Source organism: Centropristis striata, chromosome 7 (genome assembly GCF_030273125.1).
Source record: "Centropristis striata isolate RG_2023a ecotype Rhode Island chromosome 7, C.striata_1.0, whole genome shotgun sequence".
Taxonomy (NCBI): domain Eukaryota; kingdom Metazoa; phylum Chordata; class Actinopteri; order Perciformes; family Serranidae; genus Centropristis; species Centropristis striata.
The window spans coordinates 25592968-25617740 of NC_081523.1; the positions used below are offsets into that span (position 1 = coordinate 25592968).

Genomic DNA, 24773 nt, shown 5'->3' on the forward strand with positions numbered 1-24773 from the left:
TTTCTTTCAAATATGAATGAGAATGATGTGAGAAATTTTTCATGTTTTACTATGAACTTCCCTGACCCCTCATCAGAACCATTAAGGCATCCCTCAAATCGCTCTAAGCACCACCGTCCTCGAACCAGTCTGACTTCGAGCTGCAAATCATGGTTTCATGCTCACCACTCTTTTGCCTGACTCACTCGAGCAGGACTGCAGACTCATTGTTTGCTTTCCTTCCTGGTAGCGGCACACGTCGGCTACCGCACATGACATTGGCAGCAGATGTGGCGGGGCCCAGAAAAAATAAACTGGCCGACGATGATGCCGTCCGCAGAAGCTAAATATTGACTTAGCGACCTGTAATCAGATTCACACACATGACAGAATGGAAATAAACAGCAACATTTGCCTGTGTCGCCTCTGCCGACCCTCCCACCACAACACAGGAACCCCAGCTCGCTGGGAAAAACCAGCCGCCTGGGGCTCTCAGCTCAGCCGATCTGGTAATGAGAACTCGCCTATGACGCCAAGGGGTGGGAATAAGAAAATGGGAGACATATTATGATGTATAATTACTTGTGTGACAGTCCTGCCTCCTACCAGCTCTAAAATCAAGCTTTGAAAGCTTTGGAGTGGGCTCCCCTTGGATTCCAAAATAGAATTTAACTTTAAAACTCAGCTGAAGATTTCTAGCAACAAAAAAAAAGAGACTTTTGAAGATGAAGTGACTGAGTTCATGGTTAGAGTGCAGCTACATTTTCACGTTAAAGCAGAGCCCAATGGATATGGGATTTTTACAGCCAATATTAATTTTTCAGAGGGAAAAAAAAATTACTGATTACAGATATGGCAGCCGATACTGAGCTGGAATGAAAATAGACCTTTTCTATTTGGATTGTGCACTGATTTAACTGTGCAAGGGTACTGAGAAGGCTGCATCCTTGAACAAACATTATCATATTAATAATATACAATATTATACATTTATTATGCAATGTATTACATTGTCAACCAATTCTAGAAATGAAAACTAAATTAAATGAATAGCTAAATAAACAGTACTGTATGTTCAGTAATTGCTGACTATTCAAATAAATAATAAATACAAATAAATTGCTAACAATTTGTAAATAACCTCAAGCATTGCTTTTTGCAATATATATTATGTAGAAAAAGGTTTAAAAATGGCGCATATTGGATAACAGAAATGCTACCGTATAAAAATGTGCCTTTTATCGGCCAATACTGGCTGAAAATTTTGGTCAACCGATTGGTCAGGCTCTACCTTAAAGAGAATTATTATTATAAATATTAATATTATTATTAAAATATTATGCATCATATTCCTGCTGGAACATCTTTAGTTTTGTAGCAGTTTAATTTTTGAGTTGTGCACTTATTTATTATACATTTTTCTAGTTTTCATTACCATGTTGGGAAAAAATAAAAAATATATTAATTAATCAATCAACTTTTTCACAGTAAAATGTGCCAATCAGAGCTGACTGGGCTGTTTTAGGAGTGGGGCTAAAAGAGACAACACAGTGTTCCAGACAGAGGGTGAATAGAGGTGCAGCAGCCACGAGCAGCATGAGAAAAGTAAAGTGTTTGGGGTTTTTTTTCATTAAAACTTGTTCCAGTAGAACTCCAAGTATGAACCTGTAAATGAGCATAACCTCCCCTTTGGAACATAACCAGAGACTAAAAACGTATCACATCTCCAAGGTTTGTGTATTTGACTAAAACTAATGTAGCCTGTTTAAGAGATAACCTTACTCCACATCTGTTTATAAGATCAATGTTAATCCAAGCATCTGTTTATCTGCCAGAGTCACAGTGCTGGCTCATCTTCTACAGAGAGAGAAAACATTAAGCCTGCATTCTCTGAGCTCTATAAATTAAGTCTCCAAATATAAGACCTTCATGTGGTTGGAATCTGGAGATTAAACAATGGTCGTAAATCAGGCACATCTGGGGTGCAATAAATCTGTCGTTCTATCTTTGGGCTCATCTCGCTCTGGGTCCCGTTTACCAGGAATTGAAGAGCTCACAGTGCAGATAGAGGGATCACTTTGGGAGAGGATTATCTCACGCCGTCGCTGCATTGTTCATCCATGGAAATCACTTTTTGCTATGGATCAGCATGTACTTGGAATCAAATTGTCCATGAATTTCATTACTTAGATACTTACATTCGTTTCCAAGGATTGTTTTGGCTCACAACAAGGGTTTTGCTTTCCACTGATCTGCAAAAAGGCACAATTGATTCAGTGGTGACTCATACAGTCTCATGGTTTCAACTGAAAACTCTTAGCAAGTCCCACCTTGCGTGTTATATCCCAGTTTTTGACTCTAAATTATGAATGCGCCTGCTGCCATACCTGCAGAAACTAGTCATTATGCCAATTATTAGTGCATTAAAATTGCGCTGTGCAATATTTTCAAACACCATTATCTTTTTTGCATTATATATAACCACTCCCTTCTTTATGTGCTAAAATATGGCAGTCAGACCTTCATTATTATGCAGTAATGTGCATTTACACAGAATATTATTGAACATTTTATCATATCATTATGTTCCCGAGGAAAAGCAAAGCTTTGATCAAGCTGTAGTCACGTCTATATTTGAGTTTCATGCATGATTATTATCCTCTTATTTGCAGCAGATGTTTGGGAATTGATTCTGTATTAAAAACCAAACCATCTGTTATTCATTCCCTCTTTATTTGTTTTGTTTTCTCTATGAATTGAACACACTCAGAATGAATGTTCAGAATCTTTAATCACTTGCCAGTGGACCAAGCTAATGAGGGATATGAAAGCTTTCTGCCCAACTTGATGTTTTAGAGCACTAAAGCTTTCAACCGCAAACTTTTGTAGCCTATATATATGTATCTGAAGTCATCAATCTGAAGTACTGTATAAGGATAAACTGACGTTGAAGTCAACAAGATGTTCATTTTTTCCCCCATAAAAGAGTTAGAGGAAGAAAAAGCTTTAGTTAGACCACACCAGACTGGTGTGGAGTTTTTCCAACCCAAGCTATACTGTAGGTTTTTACACAAGTTCAATACTTTGCACTTGAGTATACCAGAAACAGTTCTCCCTACGGTCTCATGTTGAAAATTCAAGCAACTAAAACCTTCATGCACTGATGTCCACTGTGATGTTTTATGCATCTCATGCAAGTTTCAAGTATCTGCGGATTCAGATTCTGTGCTGACATGAACTGAAACCTATTGGCTTCTTGGGAAGTAAAGTAAGGAAAAGACATTAAATATAACAATCTTTAGTATGCTTTTGGAAAATCAACAGGTTTTCTTTAAGATGCACAGAGTACATCCAGCTGATTTTACCTGGAAGCTTTGCAACAAGTGGCCTTTTATAATTTGACTTTTCAGGGCTATCTTGCTAATTATTTCATACTCAGGGACAGCCCTAACTAAGAAGCAATACATCATGAAGGCAAAACACATTCAGCCGTAGAGGCAGTTTAAGCCAGAGATATATTTGCTTTTAACTACATGTTTACATGCACTATCCATCCTGCAATACTTCCCATTGTCACAACCTGTTTGAGGCAAACCTGTCATCAAGGATGGTGCTGCTGTTACTTTTTTTGCTCTAATCTTGACCCCCTAAAACTTTAAATAAGACCACTGCATTGGCTTGGGAAAATAAAAGAAGGTTTGTGCTGCAAAAGAAAAAGTTTAACTTTGCCCAACTTCTACAACAATGCACTGCAAAGACAAACGTATACAAGCATGTTTCTGGTACATCACTTTGTAATGTGGACAGTGAATTTCTTTCTTTCTTTGGGTTGTATTTCATGCCTCACCAGTAACTGGAGTAACACGATTCAGCCTTGCACTGTTTTAATACTGCTTTGGTCTGAGTGCCCAGTAGAGTAATATATTTTCTTGCAGGTAGCATTTTACTGAATTAACAGCTCAACAATCAAGAATTAAAATCAGCACAGAGTTACCTCCTTAGTCCAAGTCTATGTCTAGGACACAGCTTAAAAACTGAAAACACTGTTTTCTTGGTTAAAATATAGTTATTATACAGAAAACAATTCACCAAGTCCAAGATTCAACAATAAGTGAAAATACATGGCTTTTCTGTATATCTGACATAGTATAGTGGCTACAGTAAAAACTTAATGTGGAAATAGATTTTAACCCAGTGATGCAAGTATTTCCATACACTCTAAATGGCAGCTTTTGAATCAGACCCAGGTAAGATGGCAGCCATATGGCTCCATTTGTGTGTGGGAATGTTTTGACATTTCCTCTCTATTGTTAAGATCTAAATGAACTATCCAAATGTTGCCTTTTATTTCAGTAGGAGGCTGTAATTGTCGGATGCCTGGATAAACTGTCAGCTTAGACCAATTTCTTCCGCAGCCATCTGGACCATTCACGATTTGGCCCATTAGTGCCCCTTCAATGCCTGCACATTTTTGGCCTCCCTACACAGGAGAGGAGATAGCGGCTTAGATGACACCAAAGGTAATCACAGGAACTGGTAGGAGCCCCTGCCATTGGTGCAGGGACCAGACTGATAAGTTGGACAAAATGCACATTTGTAGGTTGAAGAGGAGATTTTATTCCAGGCCAGGCCTAATTGCTGCTGATTGCCGGGCAGATTGGTGGATCGTTGGCTAATCAAGATGGCAGCAAATTGATTAAGCCCTGGTCAGTCTTTTGAATGAGGGTCTGTTCTGTCCAAGTTTAATGAGCCTATCATGGAAAAAATTCAGCAATCAGGAAAAAAACACATGATTGTTTCATGAGAAAAATGTGCCATGTTTGTATACGTGCATCTTTCGGGTCTGTTTTGTGAATGCATGTAATAGACACATTTTAATAACAACACAAGATTTGCTGTGTATTAGGAAAAGTGCAAAACATTTTTACTCTGAAACATGTCATTCCACAATAAAGTTGAATTTTTCAGTTACTTCATACTTCTTCAATGCCATGACCTTGCCTTCCCTAACTTTTGAAGATGCTAAATATTTGGTTTATGTGTAGCTTTCCTGCTGGGCTGTCACCAGCACAGAGTGTAAAGGCAGCTGTGGGGAAACAGAAGTCATAAATTCTCTTCAGCTCACTTGTTGTGTGCTTTGTGACACTTCTTCAAAGAGAACCCCTGTCATCAAATGAACTTGTTACCTTCACTAACTTTTTTAAGCTTGTCCAGCTGTTAAAAGTGTAACCACTGTATTCTTAACACATTATAAATGAGATGGCGAAGCAATGGACTCGCTATGAATTCCTAGAACAGATCTCCCCCTGAGAAAATCCCCCTGGAGAATGTAATTTTTATCTGATTCATTTCCTATGGAGCTTTGCTTAAATGAACCTCTTCACTTCCCTCTGGCAGAGGGAATGATGTGGAGTAGTGAATGTTTACTACTGCAGCCCGCAACCGTAACAGGAATCACCAAAACTTTCAAACACAATAATCGCAGCAGTCACTGTTACTTTGCCAATTGTGGTCAATTTAATAGAAACCCATAATTCTAGTAATTAATTTGTGGATGTTCTCTCTGCTTAACAAACAGGAATGAATTCATAAAAGATGTCAAAGAAATGGAATATGAGCAAACACAAACATTTATATCAAATCCATTTTTGTAAATTTGCAGAACCACAAGCCATAAAACACAAAAATTACATGTTATAACCTCATCACAATTTATGTTCCGTTTCTAGTCATAGTCACCTGATTTGATTATTATGCGCTTCATTTAATTTTTCATACACATCACACCATTCCAAATAAATCAGAAAGGATAGAACGGAACCTGGAAATGTGGGGACCAAAAAGATAAAAAAGAAAAGTATGAATTGCATGTAACACAAAAAAGGTGTTATGCATAAAACTGAATCATGTCACCACATAAAAACACTATAAGACTACATTTAAAGCAATATTGTGTAGAATCTGAACTTTTTGCATTCATTTCTTCACTGCTGTCGTAAATATGAACTGTTTATTTTGCATTTGTTATGATTTGTTGTAACTTTTACATTAGTCCAAGATTTGCTATAGCCACGTTGCTCTTGCTCGGTCACTCTCTTTCTCGTATTTTCCTCTGTTATGACCTCTCCAGTCTCTCTGCCTCCACCACTACTGTATGTCCATGTAGGCTACTGACCCCAGTTCCATTGCCTGCTCACCCAGCTCCAGTTCCAGCCTGTTCTCCCATCAAAAAGTCAAATATAGGTTGTGTATACAGGCAGCAAAAGAGGAGCTATGTCTCCATATTTCACCGTCCACTGTAATGCGTCCGTCGCCATCTTGCTGACGTAGCAGTGATTGACAGCCAAGAGAAGTTTAAAAGGGCGGCTTCCTGCATTCAGTTGGAGGATGGGTCAAACAAGCAGCAGACTTTCACCCAGGAGAGCAGGGTTTGTGTCCCGTATGAACACAAAAGTAAACCATATTTTAACTTGTTTACGTAAGTTACGTGAATGACGTGAATGACTTGAATGACGTTTTTGAACGTAACTTAGGTTTTTTACATAACTTGCGGGAGTCACGTGACCTTTGTAATTACTTCAATTTAGGCATTTACGTACATTTATTTACTGTTTAAACAGCCTTTAATAACACCTTACCAGAATTTTTTTGCCCTAAACCTAAGGTCAGTGGTTTTACAACATAAATCCAGCAACCTTTTTTACAACCGCAGACCGTACGTGTGCGCTATTTTTAGAATGCGCCGTTGTACCGCCAGCGAGCTGCGATGCGTTAATATGTGCCATGAAAAGCGAGCCGCGATATGTACCTACATGCCATAATTTGTGGTACTGACACACAATCTGTTCTGCCGTTTATGTTGGAGAACTTGTTGCCAGTTTGGGCACGACACTGGCACCATTATCCCCCCACCTCAGGCTTAAAAACCCTCTCTGCCAGTGGTCCAAAGCTACTGTGTCAGCAGTGTAAACAACAACTCTCCTCTGGTACTCCATGCCATCCTGGCAGCACAGCTAACTGAGCTAACTAGTTGATGACAGATACAGTTGGCAGCAGTTAGTGGTAAGCTTTTCTGTAGCAAAAAGTAAAGTTATTTGTCCAGCTGGAAACTCCTTAAATTACAGAGTCAAAGCAGAGCAGCCGGAGGGAAACCAGCAAACATTTTCCCCAATAAAATATTATCCAGTTTTACTAAAAGGAGTGACACAGCTGGTGGTCAGTGCAGCACCAAAATGATTTGGACACCAAAAGGTCCACATTTCATTGCGCAGGCATAAACAAAACAGTGCAGCTCCTAAAGTTGGATGTAAGCTTTAACTTTGAGGAGATACAAAGGGCCTATTGTTCTTCTTGCTGACCTGAACACCTTACTGTAGGGCAAAGAGATTTGTGTTACTGAAAGAAAGGGACAGGGGAAGTTGAGACAGAACAGTGACCCTCTGAAAATTACATTTGGAAGTCATATAAACAGATTTGAGCTTCAACCACTCTGTTGTTTTTTATAGCTGCACTCCAGTTTCAGTCAACACTTGTGGTGATTTTTGTGGATTTTTATCCCTCAATTTCACAATGAAGCCATACAGAATTGTTGACTGAATAAATTCAATAACGCATCAAGCTGAGATTTGTCTCGGATAAATTTTAATCCACCCTGTTTCCATTTGGGAAGGGCTGTCAGAGATACAATCACGTCAGGGACGGGGGACAGCAAACTGTTGTTTATTCTTTAGTTTTCTCAGAGGCACTAAGAAAATGCCAACAAGGTTTCCATTGTGAAAGAACAAACGTCCTTTGTGTGCCCTGCCACCGAGTTCTATGTTTCCATAGCCCTGTGCTCTCCACCCTCTAAATCATATAATATTCCTGAATTGCAATGACATGTGCAGGATAGGGTTTCTCCTCTCTCAGACGTTTCTGTCAGAGCGCCTTAAAGTTTTGTCTTGGCCAGGAAATCTGAGCTCCACTCCACAGGCAGCTCAACGCTGACTGAAGACAATGGTCTTCAGAAATGTATTGGTTTAAAGAGGTTTGCTGTAAAAGCCATAAAAGTTAAAGTCTGATGGAAGGAGAAGAGTTAGTATTAGTTTGTTTTTTTTAAATTTGGCGTATTTTTTTTTTTGGTGCCAACAGCATCCAACATGGATTTAATCAGTAAACCAAATTAACAAGACTAAATCCCCTTTCCCACTGGACAAAAAAAAAACCAATAAAATCTGACATTGGTCTTTAGCTGGAAACTGTCTGGCATTTATTCCCAGGATAAATGATGGAAACATGAAACCTGGGTGAACACACTATTTTTCGCCTTTTTTCTGGTGCAAAGCAGTGGCACACGTTGACATCTCAGTGACAAATTCTGTCTGTTTCAGTCCAAAAACTAATCAAATCAGTTCCAAATTAGTCTGCACACTAAAAAAGGGACTAAACAGGTAACATATCAAAAAAAAACTAACAAATGTAAAAATTTTACTGGCCTCCATGCTGCTTTCTTCTGTTAACTAACCCTCCGGCGTATTTGTGATGCTGATCGTGACACACCACAAATAAAAACATTTTCCTAACATGCTCACAATGACAATGGTAACTTGCTGATGTTTAACAACTGTAATATTTACCGTGGTCACCATCTTAGTTGAGAATGTTAGCATGCTAACAGACATTTGGTCATGAACCAAATAAGCACTTAAAGTATAATTTTGACCTGATGGTGCTAAAGGTATATGGAAAAAGTGCATCCAAGTTGTACAGCGTATCCTGAGGGGGACATGACTCTATCCACAATCCATTAAATAGTTTAGTTGAAAACCTAAAATGCCAACTTGTTAGTGGCACTAGAGGATACAAAGGTAGCAGGGGTATACAAGTATAGAATTTAGGTATACTAGTTGTATTTTATATTCATATATAGGATTTCTCATATGAATACCCCATTAATATCTGGGCCAAGGTTAACAACAACCCATATAATAGTTGTCCAAATATTACAGTCAACCAGTGGATAGACATTGCTTCACTGTATATTTTGGGGAAATGCATGTGCACATGCATTTGTGTGCTTCTGGTTTTGACCTGCGCATTAATATCATGGAAGAAATACTGCATCTTGCAACTTTCCCCACTCCTGGTACTTTCTCCCTCATTCTGCCTGCAGCTCTCCCTCCATGCCCTCCTGTTCTCTCTTATTGGCTGTTGGAGACATGTCTGTGGTTCTGTGGGATCCTCCCATGTAAACAAGCATGTTTCACCGCCAGCAGACTGCCAAAACCCCTCAATTTGTCACTTCCCCAAGTCAGTTAGTGTTTTGCGGCTTGCAAGGTGCTAGCAAAGGTACTTCAAGGGGAAACCTCAGGCAAAGTGAGGCCAGAGATGGAAGAGATGTGGTCGGTGGCTTGCGCTGTTTTGTAGGTGTGCTGAAAGTACAAACCACCAAACAGCCTCCAAAAGAAACCAGTACAACCTTCATCTGTTTACACTTCAGACTATGTTTTAGCTTGACAGATGTTACTTCTTAGCAAATTAGACAGTCAGGTCGTCATATTACTCTCAGCAAAGTTAAACTGTGTAACCGATGGTCACTGGCAGGCAATGCACATCCACAACTTGGCATCTGTCTGGTCTGAACCACAAACCCACCATTCATTAGCAACACATGGCCATGGAAGCTTAATATGCAAAGTACAGAAGTTAAACACTCTCTTATGCAACCTAGCACTTCATATGCTTCAGCTCAAAAGTCACAAGGGTCAAGAGTTTCTTTAAAAAGCGTGAGAGAAATCACACAATATCCCTTTTGAAACACATTTGCTTTCCAAATGTCATCTATCAATACTCACTTCAGTCAATAATATTCACTGATACTTGATTGATGGTTGAAGTCTCAGGACCACAAACTTGACTGAACACATTGATGATGTATTATAGGGCCACATATGCAGTATCAGTAGTATGTCATTTGATTTTGAGTAAGCAGACTGGACTGATAACTCATACTGAATTTGACTTTGTGAGTTGTCAGTGTTTTGGAATTGAGTATATCTAATTTTGGAATGAAAATCTAAATCTTGTGAAAAAAAACAACAACTTTCATTTAACTGATTGCCCAAAATTGATCTGCAATAATTGTAATGATCAATTCAATGAAAACTTTTGAAGGGTTTATGTGCTGCTCTTTAGCCTTTTACAATGTTAGATCAAATATTTTTGGTTTCATTAGTGTTGGAGCTTAATTTTGCTGGCCGGGAACTAAGCAGCAACCTCTGAGAAGTGAACCAGTGTCCTAAACCTGCACCCCCTTTTTCACATGGCTAGCAGGGGGTGACTTCAATGGTTGCAAACAGAAATTTGATTGCATAGAAGTCTATGAAAAAAGTGACCCTAATTCTTGCTCGATTTTTTACCTCAGTGAACATTTTCATTTTGTAAATCATGGTCCCATTAGAGTAAAACCCGACATAAAGCAGGATATGGTTCAGAGCATGGCTATGTTGTGATAGACACAGAACACTGTATTTTCTATTTGTGAAAAAAATATTTCAATGTTATGGGGGCCAAAAATGTCTTGTTCACATTTATTTTTTGCCAAGGCTGTTCATTTAAAATTCTGGCCGCACCATGCTAAGCTAGCTAGCACTAGTGTTAGCTGGTGACTTAGTGTTCTACTCAACTTTACCCTCTTGTCTAACTATGGTTGCTTTGAGTTTGAAAAAAACAAGATGGAGACAGCAAAACCAGCCTTCAAAACTGCATAGTCCACAAACCAGTCAATGGGTGTCAAAAAGTCAAAAGTCCACTTCTTTTATACAGTCTATGCCAGGCAACGGATCCAAAATAGGACCAGCAATTTGAACCCATCTTTTGTACCCAATAGCCTGAGAAACACAGTATGCAAAAAGGAACCCAAGCCAAACACAATCTGCACTGACTATACCTATAAACCATTTTGAGTTAGAGGGCTGCTATATCCAAGCCGTTACAGCCCCCTGACAAATCATCCAGTATAATTATTCCTGTTTGATTCTGTCCAGTTGTTGTAGAGTCACAGATGGATACACTTGCTGTTAAGGGGATCAAATGTGTGATCACCACGTTACATAGCTGACTCTCCAACCACTGGGCTTCTTTGCCAGCTTTTGAAATGCAGTGTGTTCATGATATTATGATATATTGGTGCATATTGAGAGATTTCAGCAGTCCTTGTTGGACAGCTTAGCGACTCAAGTGTCAGTGGTTTTGTGGGTGTCGGTACAGAACCAAAAGCTCGTATGAAAATACTTTCAGATGGGATTTAGTTGACGAAGACGCACAGTTGCCTTTGTCATCTGTGCATACGCGCACACATGCAGATGTGTTTAGCCACCCCCGCACAATACACACACACTCACCCACACACTTCTCCCATTACTTGTCTGTTGTCTTTCCACAGCTCATGTTCGCCAGATGCAGCAAGAAACAGATGAGAGAGAGTGATAAAGACAGAGAGAGAGAGAGAGAGAGAGAGAGAGAGAGAGAGAGAGAGACAGACAGAGAGAGAGAGAGAGAGAGAGAGAGAGAGAGAGAGAGAGAGACTGATTCTGAACCACTGATCAGGGGATTGAAAAAGTAAAACGATAGACAGAGATAAACGATAGAGAGAGAAGACGAGGAGAGGAGTAAGGGGAGGAGTGCGGATAGAGATGTGTGCTTTTCTGATGCTTCACGCCTGCAAGGTGGAGGAGCAGAGGGGTCAAGGAGACTGAAAGCAGAGGAGGAGGAGGAGGACGGAGGGGGAGGAAGAAGGAGAAGGGGGAGTGTAAACCTCCTTTGGCCAAACTGAAGAAAACACATTCTGGCCTCCTGCTGGTATCTGTGTTGGCCATGAGACCAGCCTGGACAGGTCTGCTCACTTTCTCTCTCTTTCTTCTTCACACTCAACACACACACCATTTGCTGTCTGCCCTATCACCCAGCATTTACTCCTCTTTTTCTTTTTTTGTGAGCTGCAACTTCTCATCTTTTCCATCTCCTCCCTTTCTCTTGTTCTCATTCGGTTTTGGCTGGAACCTTATATTTCGAATATGCAGATAATTCAGTCTATAGTTAATAATTTGAGTTTATTTTTCAAGCAAAAATATGAAACATTTTCTCACTGCAGCTTCTTATTTAAGTGGAATCATATTGTAATTATTTGATTATGTCATGTTATTGTTTTACAAAATTGGGTAAACTATTTAAGGCAACTTCTGATCAAAAAGACTAGCCAAATGAGTTACAGAAGTACTTGTTTTACATGTGAAAAGTTCTGCCTGGCGTAACAGCAGGATTTCATTTCATTCAACAAGAATTTTAATCTGTTTTAGAGCTCAAATGATTGAAAATGAATCAGCAACCTTGTGATTTTCTTTTTTCATTGTTTAGCAAAAACAAAAACAAATTTACTTGTTCTTTGCTGATATGAGATTGAATATATTTCTGTTGGTCAAACAAAACGCCTGAAGATATCCCCCTGGGTTCTGGGAAACTGTGAAGGGAATTGTTTGCACTATTTTCTTACAATTTCTATAGATCAAAACAATCAAGAACAGATTTTTAGTTAGCTGCAGCCCTAATGAGGTTACATGTAATTTTACATAAGTTTACCCTGGTACTAGACGGGTTGGTGGCCAGCGGCTTTTTTGTTTATAACGATCCCTCCACTCCCTGTTGCTAGGAGACTGCTTCACAGGACGGGCGTACTGCAGCCGTGGGGACTGATATGTTGCTAGCTAGCTAACTAGCCAGTAAAGAGTATCAACACAGTGGAGATTTTCGTCATACGGAAGTGTCTGTGGTTTCATTTGAGGTGGGTTGGAAAAATGAAGCTCCACCAGTAAAGACTGACCTCTGTTGCCATGTGCTGTGAACTACAATACATCGCCACAATACAGCGTCTCAACATCAAAGAGGAGCGGGGTTTTATAGTGCAGAAATAGACTTTGATACTGCCCAACCCATATTGGAAAAATATAATTTATTCTAACCACATGGCCCCACCCTACCAACTTTTTTTCTTGACTTGTGTGTCTCAAGTGTCAATCTACCTCATAACTGTACCTGAATGTGTGTCCCACTTGCTTCCCCTCCACCCAGCCTTTCACAGGGCGCAGGGTCAAACCAGAACACAGAAAAAGCCCAGGAGCCTCCTGGAGATATCTAGAGAATGCCGAACATGGCCGTCAAATGAAGACACAGCTGCGCCGGTCTGAGAGCTCCCAGTCTCTCAGGAACGTGGAGTTATGAGACCGCTCACACACGACTCTGTTTGCTTAGTCTCTGACACGGAAAGACAACCAACACGAGAGATGGGAACGGAGAGAGAAAGGGAAGAAAAGGGAGGAGAGGGGTGAGGCGAGAGTGGGTGGGTGGGTGAAAGACTGATGGTAAAGCAGAAAGAGCAGAGACAGATCCCATAAAGAAAGAGTGATACCAGAAAGATATTGGAAGGACGTTGCTGTTACTGGAATGCTCAAACACCCTGCAGGCCCCCTAACACATGATCAGCCTGGACTGCTTTCACAACAAGTGGAAGTCAGACTACATTTGTTAAAGTGATATGTCCCTTTGGAGAAACATTAACAAACACAAACACCAGCTGCTTTAATTCATTCTAATCTCTGGCCACAAGGGTGTTCAGGCTTTTTTTTTTTTAAATTGTAACTGTAAACTTGTTAATTTGTTGCAGGACACAGTCATTTTTCAAAAACTGCATTATCATGCATTTTGAAAAGAAAAATGATTTCCCTAATTCTTGTGTCAGTATTAAAAACCAAGCTGATTCATTTTGTTCTGTATCCTTTGGCAAAGTGAAGTCGTTTTTTCCCAGAAATTTTTCCCCCCACAATGATTCTGCTTAAACTCTAAAACTGGACCAATTCCTGATGTTTTACAACTAAAGCCTTTCTTCTGTGAGGTCAATCAGTCTTTCATGAGATGTCAGACCTCATGCTGCAGTCTTTTTACATATTATTTTGTGTTTTTCCAATGGGTGTGACTCACTTGGAGACAAAATCATTAAATAAAAAAAAATCCCCCCATTTTATCTTTTTAGAGATTTTACTGTTCTTCGCTTGGAGAAGCCAAACTTGGTTTCTGTCTACATTCCTGATGACTTTTTGCTAAACTATGCTGAAGTATTTTAGGTATCTCTTCTTTTTAAACAACAGCTCTAACAAATGCATCAACATTAATTGCAGCACAATTAAACAGCAACAACAATAAATACACAAATGTTGTTAACAGTAATTACCTCACAAGTAGGGCTGCTACGAACGATTATTATAATCATCAAATAATCTTATGATTTTTATCTAAATAATAAATTAATGGTTTGGTCTATAAAATGTCACAAACTAATTACAATGCTCATTATATTCAGAGGGAAGTCTGACTGAAGATTCAGTTTCCCATCATCAAGTCACACAAAAAAAAGAAGAAAAAGAAGATGGAACCAGAAAATGTTATTGGTGTATGTAATGCTGTTGTTTTTTTTGCTTAGAAAATGAAAATTATTAATCAGTAATTAACAAGTAATTAAACAGTTGAATAATTGTATCATCCATCAACTAATCAATTAATCGACTCATAGTTGCACTTTATACTTCGACTCCTGCTTCTCAGAGCTAAATATTATAATTATTTGCCTGTCAGTTTCTTACCAGATGGCGTTGTTTCTTGACCAGTTGCTCCTACTTCTTAAGCTAAACAAACTATTGAAAAACTCTCTTGGGTCAGCAGAAAAATGTATTTACGTTACAGATATATGATGATCTTATAGAACATGATGCGTTGCTGTGAATTAAACCCCAAAACATTATATAAAGTAGTTAAAATGTGTACATATTTAAACATCTACAGCAGTGAAATGCAACATAAACATTAATACAGCAGCAATAGTAATCCAAAAACACTATAGTAACAAATCAGTCACCGGGAACATTTTAGTGCACAAAGACTACTTTTACTTCAAATATTTTCAGTGCATTTTGCTGAAAATATTTAAATATACATAAGTAAGGCTCTGAATGCACTACTTTTACTTGTGGTGGAGTGTTTTCACTGTGTGTACTTAAGTCAAGCATTTGAATACTTCTTCCACCACTGGGTTTAACATTTAAATGTAAAAATGTTTAATCTAAAACACTAGTCTTTGGAAAATAACTATGAATAATGTTAAATATGCAGGATTTGTGGCAAATGGAATACAACATGCTAAAACACTGTGATGGTAACATATCACACAGACTTAACCAAAAGGTGTCAGTCATTGCTCCTGGTTGGTGGACAACAAACACACACACACACACACACACACACACACACACACACACACACACACACACACACACACACACACACACACACACACACACACACACACACACACACACACACACACACACACACACACACAGTTGAAACAGCTGGCCAGGCTAAACCTGTATCAGTAAAGGCAGCAAGTTCATTTGAAGACAGGGGTTCTCTTTGAAGTCGTGTCACTCGGTCAGTGAGCCAACGCTATTGTGAGCGGAGGAAGATTTACGACCTCTCCAGCTCTCCTCTGCTCAGTTTCCCACAGCTGCGTTAACACTGTCTGCTGGTGACAGCATTAGACTGTATAGGTGACAGCAGAGCCAGGCCAATGATAAAGACTCACATTAAACACCAACAACACCACTATTCAACTAAAATCTGCACTGTTTAATTTAATATGTGTAATGCATGATACAGACATTAACAAAAATGCCTTCAAACTTAATTTGGCTCGTATATAAGTAGGTGTACAAGGATTAGAATTCTTTGTTTCCTTTTTTCTAATGCAGGTGTGGGTTTTAATACAAAATAACATTTTAATTTGTCTCAGAGTTTAGATCCTGATCCTGTTGATAAATGTATGCAACACCCCTCTCATCAGGTGGTAGAGGGAAAGTGAAGCTTTAGATTCAGGGTGAGGCAGTCACAGCAACAATCAGCCAGTGAACTGGCGCCCCCTGCTGGCTGCGGCTGGCACTTATTACTGGTTAGAAATGTGGTGAGAATGAAACATTTTGGTGGATAATAATGACCTATAATCTATATGAGACAAAAGTTTGTTAAAAAACTGTGTACTGCTGCAACTACAATTTTTTTTATCATCGATAAAAATTAATTATTTTCTTAATTAATTTATCAATTGTTTGGTCTATTAATATAATAGAAAATGTGAAAAAGCCCACCACAATTTCCTGAAGCCAAAGGTAATGTCTTCAGATGTCATATTTTGTCAAAGCAGCAGTCCAATGCCCAATTATATCAATTTCACTGAACCAGTATTTTAGCATTATTCTTCAAAACGGACTGGAATCAAAATGTTTCCTTGAAAGCTTGTCCTTTTTGAACCTCAAAGAAAGCACTCTTCTCAGAACCCTATAATTTTAAACTCCTTCACTGCATGGTAAGAAGCCCACTTTGTCATTGGCTTAAATACCTCATTATTTTGGAAATCTCCCCCTTTGGGATAACCCCGAAAAAAATTGTGTGGAAAAACTGCATAAAAATGTTAGTTTAATATAAATTCTCCGCTTTTTAAAAATTAACTGAAACATTTAAAATATCAAATATCAATTTTAAAAATACTTTCAGATTAGACACTTGGTGCACTGTATAGACCTTTTTCAAATTCCACCAGAAACTGTTTTTGCAGACCATTTGCCGATCTAGATTTGATCAGATCTTGAACGCAATTGCTTCGGGAATTTATCTGGAATAATTTGGGTAAAGTTAGAATAATACAGATATTATAAAAGCTAAAATTTCATCCGATCTAAGGGTCTGGATATAACTATGTAACTGCAATTATTTAGACTGATATTGCAATTTCGATATGATCCCTGTTATTGGAGAGATAAAGATTCTTTTTCGCCATTATTTACATTTTTACTGGAAAATATCAGTAAGTGATCGTGGTGTGATTTTTATGTGAGGATGTGACCCAAACAAGGATTTTTTTTATTTATTTTTTATTTTTTTACCATTTATCAGCCAGGACATCTGTGCAGCAGCACAAACTTTAAAAATGTATTTTAACACATATTTAGTCTTGAGCAAATATTGCACCTCATGTGATGTGAATATTGCACGAGTCCATTTTGCAATTTTTATAAAATTTTGATTAACTGTGCAGGCAAAACCAGCAAAATACGGGGCTCTTTCCTGGGCCTTACTACTATCATTACACCCACTTGGATAAGTAAAGTAAAATGGAAACGTGTCCTCCTATACTCCTAATGCTGTGATATACCTTACTTTAATTAATTTAATTATATGTATGGCCACAAAAACTGCTTATCTCAAACTGTGCTGATCCAATAGCAAAACACAATCTGTTGCTGTACCACACACACCCACAGATTAAATATAAATATTCAAATATCTAAAAGCACAGAGAGTTGTAAACTGTAACAGCTGGCTGATTAATGCCTCCTCCCCTCTGCAGCTACAACACCTACTCGTGTTTTAAGGGTTTATGGTCCTTTCCAAAATTATTTCTGCAAAAAAGCCACATTCTAAGTTATTACAACAACTCAGTTGCACTTAAAGGCCACAATTTATGTTGAAGCTCAGGCTGCCAGGTGGAAACTACAGCATTTGTCTCCCATGGCTAAAAGAGAACTGATGGAGTCTGAGCCCAAAGAGGTAATGACACCATTACACAAGTCGAATGTGTCGGCTGCTTCTTGGCTCCCCAATGGTGGAATAAGTGTCCTACTGTGATCAGAACAGCAGGCACTTCCTTCCTAAAAAGTCATCTTTTCAACTATTACCTCATGTCACCTTGAAACAATCAGTTCCCCGCACTGCTTTTCACTCAAAAGTTTCCATGAAACTCCTCTCTCTCTCTCTTTAAAATATCTTCCTGAGGTCATGGGAATATTCTAAGAGAAATATTGCTGTTTTAATAGTTTGGCTGTAAATTTTTGGGAAGTAGGAACAAAAGCTTGCTGTGCTGATTATGTGGTGCTCTGAATAACACTGTGAGTTAAAAGCCTAAAGTGTAAAAGTCTGTGAAGTAGATTGAGGAATAGAAACTAATTCAAACTTGAGCAATTTGGAGGAAAAAAAAACATCCACAACCACACTAACAAAAGGTAGAGTAACTCAGATAGAAAAGGCCTTTGATTTTTTTAAAAGTGGATTTCCAAGAATGTCACACACATTCTGGTATGTGTAAGGTAAAAAAACAAACAAATAAAGGAGTGAAAATTGAAGCGAACAGCAGAGATGGTGAGAGCACACGCTGTTTGTCCTTCACATTTTCAGTAACCGCTGTTTGAGAAAATGTACCTGTTGAAAACAACTGCCACACTGCACTGAGTCATCCTCGGGCTCCAAGCGTCTTTTATCTGCTGCAAAAGTATAACTGGTACATAGAGTCTGACTTTTATAGCAAACTAAAGACACACGATCATGAAATTATACTGGGGCTGCAACAAAGCATTATTTTCATTATTGATCAGCCTGTCAATTTTTTTCTCAATTAAAATCAATTTTTTCGTCTATAAAAACACTGGAAAATTATAAAACTTTTTCCCAAGATGATGTCTTTAAACAGTCTAACCCAAAGATATTCAGTTTATCAAGAAATCAAACAGACACATGCAAAAAATCCTCACACTGAGAAACAGAGAAGTTTGTTTTCTCTTAAAAAATGACTAAAAACGATTAACCTACTTCAGATAGTTGCTGATTGTTGATTTTCAATAGTGCTGAAATAATTTAAGTAGTTATAGTTTATTGGATGTGAGTAAAGGGTTGGTTTTGTGAGGTTTATCATTTAGACAGGGCTGGGCATTAGGGCCAAAAACTTCTATCCAGATATCAGTAATTTCCAATCTTGATAACAACATAAGTTGGTTATAGCAGTTAGAACCACTTGATTAAGTAAAGGGTAAAAGAACAGGGTCGAGACCTCCGATATGAGATTTTTTATCCTGATTCTAGAGGGAGAAAATTAGATGATAACCAATATTGTGGCCAATATGCTAATCATTTGAGCTGGAATGAAAATAGACCTTTTTATGCGGATTGCGCACCAATTTTTTACCGCTCTACAAAACGTATCCAGAGAGCTTCTTTCTCAAATATAAAATGTTACATTATAATACATTATAAAAACAATAAATTACATTGTCAGCCAATTCTATAAATGATAACTGAGAAATAAATAGGAATAAAATAAATATCTAAATAAATACAATAAATAATACAAACACAGGAGATATATCTGTTGGGCTCTATTAACCCATTGAAGCCTGGGAAGCGGATACGTCGTTTTGTAGTATTTGTATAAGCTCTCAAATACTTTTTGAATTTCATTTCTATCTGCTACAGAGGCTGAAAAATCTATTATTTAGTAGAAGCATTGACACTTCTGTTGAATATCCAGAAAAACTTCAGGTTTTAGGGGCTTATTTTAAAATCGCCCAGAGGTTTTACAGGCGTTTCAGGCCTCAATCGGTTAAAACCAACTACTTCCGTACTTAACTTCCAGATGCAGTTAGGCCCGTTGACTCCAAATAACAACGCTGACCCTTTGTTTCAGACGGGACACGAACACCAGCCTCCTGGGTCAAAGTTCGCCCCACCTCCCTCCTGGCCTGAGCAGAGCTTTGCGCTACTTATATCACATCATTTACCCAAGGCATATAACACTGCCATGATGGGTTTACATTACAGTCAAAGGAAAGCCTGATGCGTCCTTATAAACACACTAAAGGGTGTCTAATACGTCAGTATCACACAGCAAGGGCTGTGACAAAACATCGGTATGTGACTAGTTGGGAGTAAGACCAGGCTGTCAGAACACACAGAGCTGGTGTTTTGTGGCTGAAATGTTGCCTGTGACTGGAGATAAACTAGAGCACATTTTGGTGCTTGTCAGACTGAAACCTTTGCTTTGGCACAAACTCAATACAGCACTAGTTCAGAACATCATACAGCCAGCGGCGCATGATCAATAATTTCAGGCTCATCAACCTTGTGCCAACATCCGCTGCACACCTGTCGCACCAGATTTATGTGCTTTTTAGACCCAAATGTAAACTCTAACAAAAATCCCACATCCTGTGAAAATTAGAGCTCAGTTTTTAAAAACATGCATAACTTCTTACAGGAAAAACGCAAACAAACAAACCCAAAGCAAAACTGGGGTCCCAAAATTGCTACGTTTGTAACCATGAAATTACAAGGTAACATTATGGTTTATACAGCTATAAAAACATAATTATGCACTGTGGCTTTATGAATACTGCGGTTTTCAAAATTAGGTCTCTTAGAAAAGCTAAATACCTTTCTGTTAATTTGTTCCCTTTTCCCAGGCCTTTGATTTGGCCAATGCGGTGAGATAAACGTTTATAAATCACGGGGTTAGCAACTGAGACACTTTCTGTGAGCACACAAGCGTGTCGGGCCAGATGAATATGGATTTGATTTGCAGTGCACGCCAACGCTCCAGCCAATGCTAATCGCCAGGGAAAGCTTGTGAAAACCATGATGGATTCCGCAGACATGGTTTTTGAGCTTGAGGTTTCATCACAAATCCATTTAAGCTTTTATGTAATTTGGTTAAATATACAGAATCCTTTTTATCTTTTTATGTGTCCATTTCTGACCCACTAGCCTTGTTGGAAAGTATGATGGGGGGGGGGTTCCATTGAAACTGACCCCTTTTCTACAGTGTGTGTGAATAAGTGCTAGAAAAAAGGTGATGCTGACAGACAGAGTTGAAATTAAAACCAGTAATGTCTGAGTTTAGCAGCATGGTGTTTGATTTAAGGAGCTCTGGCGGCACCAGTTTTAGAGAAAATCTCTGCTCCTAGCCCTGACTGCTGTCCAATCCAATTTACACAGTGTTAACTAGAAAAAATGATGTGCTGAAAAGCAAAATGTCAGCCAGAAACTATAGGCAGTGACAGGCTGCTCCTACCGAGTCTAATGAGAAAGACGACATAGAGACTAGTGCTGTTAATGAGACAAAGGCGTCAGGTTTTCTGACCCGAGAGTGTTTGCAGGAATCCACAGACCTTTTAATGATTACGTTCACACCACATGTATTTATGAGCAACCCCAGTTTGTTGTTCACATCTCAATATTTTGGTTTTGGAAAGTTTCATTCAGTTTTGTATGCGTTTGCTTCTTTCAATCACATGTCAGTTACAGAATATGCCATTAAGTTCTGACTAAACTGAAGCATTTCATCGACTGATTTTTAAACTAAGGTACATGTAGCACTAGTGGTACGCGAGCTCCCTCTAGTGGTATGTCGAGGGATCTCTGAAATATTACTAAATCTATATAATGCTATAAAAAAATACAACGTTGCAAATGGAAATACTTAAACTATGAGATCTCTGAAATTTCTGCAGTATTTTTGCTGTCATGTACATGAACGTAGCACATGCATATGTCCATTATTTCTTACAAGCTAAACTGTGATGCAAGATAGTAAACAGCTAAAAATGAATTGTTTAAAACCACTGCAATCATGGCTCCGAATAGGAACTATTAGGAAGAGAAGTCTGGATCGCGAAGAGAATATGAAACTGCTTTGAAGTACGAAGTGGGTCCTGTACTCGTTGGTTCTCAGTATCACCATTTCTGCATTTTACACTTTGCCGTACTGTGACTTTTTCTTGCACACATCTTTACAAGCTGCCCCTCTGGGCGATTTATAATGGCCCTAAATAAACTGCAATGTTTCACCTTTAAACCTTTTCATCTTCATAATTTTCTATGAATTAAAAACTCTGCGGAGCCATCTGTACTGCATAATTACATTTAGATTTTACATAAAGACATTTCCACCATACATTGATGTAGAAAAGGCACAAATTGGACCAATGACAAATAGCTACATTACTCCCAACCAGTACACAACCTGCATGGACTGTCACAGCCACACAAATAAACAGTAATGTGATGGGAAAATACCACCTTGGAACCAAAGCAAAGATACAAATCCACTAATGACAGCTAGATGCTGGCTCTGAACCCTTAAAAATAGTCTCAGCCTATCACTGTCAGCCGTTGCCTCTTCTCATCTGCAAATATGGTCCTAGTTCCTGCTAAAATGGCTGCAGGCCAGACACCCAAACCTAGCTTTGAACATAACTAAAGCTTTGGGTGACATCACAAAAGGCTTTCAGTTCAGTATAGTTCAGTGTAAATGTATCATGTCAATACAGTAGATGTGCAGAGATGTTATTTGCCATCTCTAGGCTCTGACCTGGTTGTTCGCCACCAGGATACACCAAGCTCAGCGCGTCAGATAATAAAAATTATCTTCCCCTAACCTAAGACAGAAACTGTGAGCACATGCTGATGAAATGCTATCTGAGCAGCAGTGTTGCATCACAGCGTGCAGACATACAGCACAGCAGCAGTTGCAGACATCAATACATTTAGAGTGAATGCACGACAGCAGGCCAAAATATCTCCTGTATGCAACAAATAATTAAAATGTTGAAACTCATGAAATCATGCCATTTAGCAGACAATGGCCCCTAATTGAAAGTCTTGTAGCATAGTCAGCAGATGGCCAGCTACATGAATATGGAGATGAGTGAAGGTGAATGTATACAGAAGGTAGATTAGTGGTTTAGATGGACCACAGTAAACAACAGTCAGGCAATCTGACATGTTGACTCCATGTGTCTACCCATCCAGTGTGTGATAAAAGCCATGATCAGTCCACTATGAAGACTGTAAGGCAGGGAAATAATTGTGAGAATAAGCTGTGTGCAACAAAAATTATATTCACAATCATAAAGCCAAAATTAGACCCAAAAGACAAAGATTTGCAGTTAGAAATTGGGCAACTCCCAAAAACAATTTGGGAGAAATACAAAACCAAGCCAAAGTCAAACACCATCAAACACAACATATCTTAGTCACAGTCCAACCTGACATTACATACAATCAATAGAATGAACACAAACAGTTGCCACACAACAACCAAAGCCACAAGAAATCAATTCAGCCTAAATACATTTAAAAACAGTTGGCTACTAGTGAATTCAGCACACAAACAGCAGCAGTGTATAAACAAAAGTTAGACGCCAGATGAAGGCCAAGAAATTGAGTACAAGCAAATCTACAGACTATTAAACAACCATCACCAGCAGCCTATAGCTTACAAACATTGTCATGCCAAACGATCTGACTGAGCATAACCTATACAGTCTATGAGCATAACCAAACCATGTACTCACACTCTGCATGTTAGTGCACAAGCAGACAAGTCTTACCTTGGAGAAGTAAAGCAGTCTTGGCATCTCAACAGGTAGCGTGAGATTCACAGCGAGGTGTTTCTGCCTGAAGTGCATGATGATAACTGGTGACATGATGCTCAGCTAACAAACCGAAGTGTAAACGGACAGATGACCTTCTCATTAACACTACTTGTTTGTAGCACAACAAAGTTTGGAGGCGTAGCGGTGGCAACGGTGTGAGCAGGTACCGGAGCTCACATGGCCCGCCGTGTGGAAGTTGAAAGGGTGCACTGACGGACTCAGGATGTTTGAGGGGCAGGGACAAAAATGATGAAAACGGGCACCGAGGATACTTTACCACGTTCCAGAAAGAGGGCACACTGGAGGGCACTTCCTCATGTTAACCCTCTGGAGTCCATGAGAGCACCTGCACATGTCTTCTTTATGACGTGACGACATAAAAATGAAGCAACATGGAGTCTTGCCCTCATGGTTCATTTTAAAATTTTGCATAATATTTACCCATGTAATAAATCAATTTTCAGGTTCTCTGATATAAGTGAAATGTGCACTTCCTGTGGAGATGAGCCAGAGACAACTTTACATTTATTTTATACCTGCCCATTGTCATCTATATTTTGGAGGGATATGGAAAACTTCATACTTGATAAGACTGGACAGACCATCATTTTTTAACCTAAAGATATTATCTCAAAATTTGAATCTAATGATAAAACAGTATGCTTTATAACAAATCCTATGCTTCTGATGGGAAAGTTTCACATCCACAAGGTGAAGTTTTCCAAATCCCTCCCTAACTTTAAAGTTTTCACAAGAGAATTAAAATGTTATATCGAAACTTTAGAGTTGATGTCAAATAAAAAATGTGAACGCACTCTCATACACTTTGAAAACGTATTTTCAGAAGCCCCAGAATAATATAAAGAGAAGCACCTTATACCCTATGTGCCTTATTATGTTATTTTATTTTTATATACTGTATTTAGTTTACTGTAACTGATATTTTTCTTTGTATATCTTGTTTATATACTGAATGCCTGTATTTCTTTCATTGTTAAATAAAGATCTGGGAAAAAAAGGAGTCTTGCCCTCAGCTGCCCTCTAAAGTTCTAGCTTGAAACTACATGCCAGATTTTCTTTTAGATGATATTCAGCCATGTAAAACCGGAGATATTGTAAAATATATTTAGTATAAAATATTGAACTAGATATTATCCTCATTTTACCTGTTATATGTTATATATGCAACCTGTATTCATATTTACAATATTTAAAATTCTGTGTTTTGAAACATAATTTTCAAGATCAGATTTTATGTTTCCTTAGTTTCTTTTGGGTTCAAAATTTTGATCAAGTAAGTCAAAGTTAAAAATTCATTATCAGGACATATAGGTGAGGTAACGCTGAAAAAACTGATACCAACATGGCATGGTAAAGATTTTTTAACGGATTTTTTAACAGACATAGTAGCCGAAGACTTCAGAGGGTTAACTACCACAGGGGCATCCAAGAGGG

General features: G+C 38.6%; 1 long non-coding RNA gene across 1 annotated transcript; it reads right to left on the bottom strand.

Annotated features, from left to right (window-relative positions):
* Positions 1-239: 239 nt before the first annotated feature.
* Positions 240-23302, bottom strand: LOC131975368 (uncharacterized). Its single transcript, XR_009394717.1, has 3 exons — positions 23274-23302; positions 2178-2231; positions 240-342 (listed from the first exon to the last, which is right to left on the bottom strand). It is a non-coding gene; the product is annotated as an uncharacterized LOC131975368 (long non-coding RNA).
* Between the last annotated feature and the right edge of the window lie 1471 nt (positions 23303-24773).